The sequence below is a fragment of the Lactuca saligna genome, chromosome 1 (genome assembly GCF_052625555.1).
Source record: "Lactuca saligna cultivar CGN05327 chromosome 1, ASM5262555v1, whole genome shotgun sequence".
In the NCBI taxonomy this organism is placed as follows: Eukaryota; Viridiplantae; Streptophyta; class Magnoliopsida; order Asterales; family Asteraceae; genus Lactuca; species Lactuca saligna.
The window spans coordinates 117,423,677-117,429,676 of record NC_136417.1 but is presented as its reverse complement, the minus strand read 5'-3'; positions in this window follow the sequence as shown (position 1 = coordinate 117,429,676).

The window sequence follows — 6,000 nt, the reverse complement described above, 5'->3', positions numbered from 1 at the left end:
TTTTGCTTGGTGGTGTGGAATCAGCAATGATTCGGAACACCAGTAAAGCAAATTTGATTAAAAGAACAACTTCCCAAGTCTTAAATGGACATTGACAATGGTAGCATTGGATATCTAGAAAAAGATTTCTCTTCCCAATGGAAAGGGATCGGGTATAGTCAACTCGGTTGACCAAATGGTAAAGAGAAAGGCTAAGTCTGAGATAGTCTCATGTGCCATTACCAAAGGGTCCATGTGTTTTGTTGCCAAAGGAAGGGGCATTGGTTGCGAAGCTGCCCTATTCACCTGAAATGTCATAAGGTTGATCAAGTCAAGAGGTTTGACTCTACTTCGGGTAAAATCCACTGTCTAACTCTATTAAGTTCCTATTTGGAGATTCTTATTACATAATGTGAATGGGTCACATGCTGATGTTTTAAGAATCAAAGAAAAGATAGGAAGCTTAAAGTAAGTATATGTTGATTCTGATTGCGAAGGTGGGTTTCGATCGCATGGTTCGGTAATTAGAATTTTGAGCTGTTGCTTAAGAGTTATAACATATTGCTTATGAATAGATAACAACAAGGTTTTCATGTGGATTGTAAGGATAAGTTTTTCCGCAATGTTTTAAAATAAAAGAAAAAAGGGTTTTAATTTTATTTATTTTAAAAATATCCTTACAATGGCATCTGTGGAAAATTGTTGCTTATATGTTTCCAGTAATAGCAATATTGGAAAGTGGATTTGATTCTTTCATTTGTGGTAGTGTCTGAATTTACCAACTGAAGAAAGTTTTTCATCACCCAAGTTTTAATTGGACAGAAACTTGGAATCATACAAGTTGTATTGTATGATGAATGAGAATTTTCATCTTTGAAAATTAAGACTAATTCTTTGATCACATGTATATGTGAGTCAGTTGAAGGACTAAGGAATTAGGTACACTGGGTGTGCGCTGGTCAAGGTCCACCATAAAGATTGATTTGTCATGATTTACTAAAGATTAGTAAATATGATTATACTTATGAGATTAAGTATAATTCTGTAACATTGGAAAGGTTACAATGTATGACAAAACAAATGAGAAGAATCAAATTAGGCAGAAAGATAAAAGTTTCTCAAATCTGAAAGGATGGGAGAGTACTTTAGTATCGTATTTCATTATCATCTTAATGATTATGAAACCATATCACAAATTCATATTCTAAGGACGTCTTAGTGCATTGTTATGGCTAAGAAGAGAGGTCATGAATTGTTGGATTGGTTAAAATCAAGAAGATGAGTCATACTTCGTTCCAAAACAATTCTTAGAGTCATACTCCAAGATTGTAACCTTGAGTGACATAAAGGAAAATTTATTAACACTAGTCAAATGTAAGAGTAAAATGTTTTCTACTCTTGTACATTTGAGATTGGTAAGTTGTGATGTCTTGGATGAGACAAAGACCAACTAAGACCAATTGTGTTAAGTGTTAGTCTTGATAAGAGTCCACACTATCCCTTGAATATTTGTTTTGTCAAGGAACGGTTCTTGACTGGGGAAACTTATATGTCAAGGGGACAGTGGGAGCCTTAAAGATCCTGAAAGAGTTTCAAGATTTAATCAAGAGTAAAACCTGTAATTTATCACTAGCACACGACTTAAGGTTTGCAACCTATCATGTTGACATAATTCTTATTTCTGTACCTACTTCAAATAAGTTGAATTTGCATGTGAGTTATCAGAGTTCAACTTGGAAGCATTGGTGGGCCTTGTGCTACCAAGGTGACAAGAAACTAAGATTGAACAAGTTTAATCCATGTAAGGCTGAATTTGTCACTAACCTTATCTAGTGATTATAGTTTTGACAAATTCACATGGATAGGAACTCATACACTATAAAATCTAAGTTTCATAAGGTTTCTCTCCGATTCATGAAAATGATGGTGAGGAAACGCTTTCACTAAATAGATTTTACGTAGATATCAATTGTGTTATTTGCATTTTCAAAAGTCATTAGTGGAGCGCGTGTGGTTAACCGGCACACTAACATGGACTTATGAGAAATGGAAAATGCCTAAGCAATTGAGGCTATGATTACGACATCCCTTTTCATAGTCCTGAAAATTGTTTAGACACACATGTGAGCTATCTAAGAAAGGGTGTATAAATCTAAATTTCAGAAGTCCAGCAGATTTCTGGAAATATGTCAGGGCTAGTGGGAGCATAAGTGTTATGTTGATAATCATCATGTTAGTGGGAGCATGATTATTACATTTAGTGTTGCAAGTTAGCAATGTTAATTATAGAAAACAAAGTTTCAATTCGTGAAGTTGCAGGGGTTGAAAAGTTGTTTTGCTATAATTAAGGGAGAGGAAATTATACTTCATTTCAATTCTAAAGCTTAGATTGAGATTTTAATCATCTTTAGTCAAGGACATATATATGAGTTTTATGTTGGAATGGTTCAACTTGAAGAAATTCTATATATATTGCGTTTTCAAAATTTGATTATGATTACGGCATCCCTCTTCATAGTTAAATTTTGAAAACATGGCAAATAAAAAAAATATATTGTAGCAAAAGACTTGTCTAGTATCATGTCTTTATGTCAAACATCATGAATCGTGTCCCATATGCTTCGGATATAGGATCGATTGCATGTGCTATAATATTCATCTTTTCTAAATTTTCCAAATGCTTAAGGCATTGAGAAGGGAAAAGTCTATAACTGGATATGACTAAAGTGATTAAGCAATTGTCGAGGACAAATCTGAGGTTCGCCAAAGATTGGTTGCTCAGGGACAGTTGGAAGTATGATGTAAGTTGTCGGAAAGGACCATATTGACATATTCTGAAAAGAAGTAACTCTTGTTCGGAAGTGATAGTCAAAATGGGACTATGGAAAAGTCTCCATAGGTGGAAGTTATTCAATCTATGTAAGATTAGAAAACCTTAATGCAAGAAGGATGTTCAAAGCAATGTACTTTGAATATGAGACTTCCGTTCCATAGAAGTTGACCTTCTTTGGAATACTCTGTAATGACTGGTGACAAGGTTTTGGTGACTTTGTGCATAATCATTACAAGAGGAACATTGCATAAAAGTTTAAAATCTAACAGATTTTTTGGTAAATGATAGGAATCGGGGATTCTCACATTTACAATAAGGATTTGGGATTGTGAAATGAGTATCATTGGAATCATGTTCAATTGATCTACATCACAATGTAAGGATCATAGACAAACATAGTGTGCATACTTGGAGTATGGCATAACTATTGTTTAGAAAAACAAAGTGTACATGCTAGGAGCATGGGACGACTGTTGTTTTTTATTCAAGTCTTAAGTTGATTGTTTGAAACATTATACAATGAATAATGTGTAATCAATATGGTGATAAATAAAAGGTGGTTCTATTTATATTCAAAAGGGTTCTGAGACCATATTGGATTCGATTATTATTGTGTTTCACTTTGCATGTTTTGACTTCCAAAATAGCTAGGTTATTCTTTCCGAATGACTAAGTTATTTAAACACTCCACAGTCGTTCATATGTTGGAAGTAGGTATGAATCAAGACTGTCATGAATCGAGTTTGTAGATGGCTAAATGGCTTTAGTCATAGCAATGGTTGCTACAACATTCATGAGTGCTCATAAGTTATGAGTATTGGAATAAACCCACGCTCACTTGTATCACTTCATGGAATTTATCTCGAGTGATCGTGAGACGGTAATATCATATAAATCTTCAAACCTAGAGATATGAGTTGTTACCTATGAGTTGGTTGTGCATTGATTGCACGTAAACGCATCAGTAACTTGATGTTATAAAACGTGCCTTTGTGTACAATTCAACAAGTAGTAGAACAAGCATATGAGTCGAACTTTATCTGTTCCTTCTAGAAATAGAAGCGATATCCGGGCCCCTCGATGATTTTGTTGTGACCTATGTACCGGCCGGTCAGAACTAAATTGATGTGTTCGATTAAGTTCTTTGTCAAACAAATCGAAAATCGGGAAACAAACTGCTGGACAATAAGTACGACGTTCTTCCATGTATTTGTCCGGCTGATATCATGAGAACAGAGGATTTTATGATCACTTATCTAAAATGGCGCTTCATAGTTCAACGGAGTTTTCGAGAGCTACGATTGTTGGTTGGTTCCTGAAGTAACATACGCAAATATAGTTATTAGACTTATCCAAGTGGGAGTCTGTTGGATAAGGTGTCTAAGTCCATAACTTATTTGGTATATACTTGACCCGACCGGCATGGTCCATTTGGGTTGCATCTCACCCGAACTATTTATGGATAATTTTATGAGAGTTATACACATATGTTTATTAATATATTATAAGTTATAATATATTAATATGAAGTTATGTTATTTAATTAGTATTAGTCTTAAATTAATTATGAATTAATTTAGAGATTAAAAGGAAGACTAATTAGATTGTGGGCTATTGTTATTATAGAGTGTGGGCTAACACTCATTTGTTAATGGGCTAGGCTTATATGGAAGTCCTTGGATGATCCATGGAGCTTTTAACCCATGGATCCTTGGAAAGGAAAATACATGGGTTATTAGGGTTTCACCATAATCATGTACACTATATAAGCATGCTTATGTTGCATGAAATGGCCCCTAAGGGGTAAGTAGTGAACTAGTGTGTGTGTGCTTGTGTGTGGCCGAAAATACAAGTGTGTATTCTCTCTCAAAGTTTTCCAAGAGTTTATGGTGTTTTGTGATTCCATTTGAGGCATTCACACTATTGGTGCTTGGCCCTCAAACTCCTTAGGAATTGAACTCATCATGAAAAAGGTATGTAATCTCTTCTAACTCTTTTATGTTGAAATGTTCCCCATACCATGTTAGATAGGTTATGAAGCTTGGAAAATTATTATTTTGCATGTATTTAGACAAACATGGATCCAAGGTTTATTAGGGTTGCATGCACACTTAGGAAGTGTTAGATTGCTCAAAACCCAACATCTATCTCTCTCTTTTCTCTCTCATCTCACTAGTCTGCTGGGAACATGGATTGGCGCACCCCCTTAGTGTACGCTAGGGGGAGGTGTTCAGTGAATGTCATGGGCTTGACCGCCCACTCTTTATAGTCTTAAGGCCTTCTAAATACGTCCGAAGCTAGGAACCGATTCTAACTTCCCAATCAGTGTGTTTGTTTTGGTTGTTTACCTTCTTATTTGGTCCATACTTTGGACCGATTCCTTCACTTTCCTTTGACCGAATCTTCAGTTCAAAGCCATCAGACCCAATGACATCGTCTTCTTCTCCAAAACACCCCCATTGTGATCGAAGTCTCTCTTCCTTCTCCATCCCATGTCAACACCCCTCTCCTTTCTAGTTCCATAGTGGATTGAGACGTAGTAGAGGTTTATACTAAAAGACAATACCTCTTCTTATTAGGTTAGCTTCTTGTTGCAATTTAGTAAGAAATTCCATGACTCTCCGCTTTAATTTAGTTTCATCTCTTGCCCAGTTAACTTGTTCGATGTGTCAGAATCATTTTCTAATGAAAACAATATAAATGTGTTCTATTGACAACTTGATAAACACAGAACCCAATTTAGTTTCATCTCTTGCTCAATTTGTTTCTTTAAACATGATGTAGCAACTAACATGGCAATTGTTCGATTTTTGTGTCATTGGGGTAAGTATATGAGGTTATATTCTTTGTTTGTGGATGTTATTGACAATAACCATGAGGAACTTTGTAATTGATGTCATGGGACATGCTAGAGAATCTTGTATACTTCCTTTTTTAATTAGAGCTTTCCATGTGTGTGTATGTTATGGTGTCCCTACATGTATTACAAACAAGGATTTGTGAGCCTTTCATTTCATTAGCTGTTTTATAATGTAGTCTAAATATGAGAAAAACAATAAAATGTAGAGTGAAATCTTTATGTATATATGAATGTACATGAATCAAGTACAATGAAAAAAGTATATCATTGTTGGTTACCATTTTTATGTTTCCAAATGATCGGTTAAAGTCTTGAAGATGTATTTTCA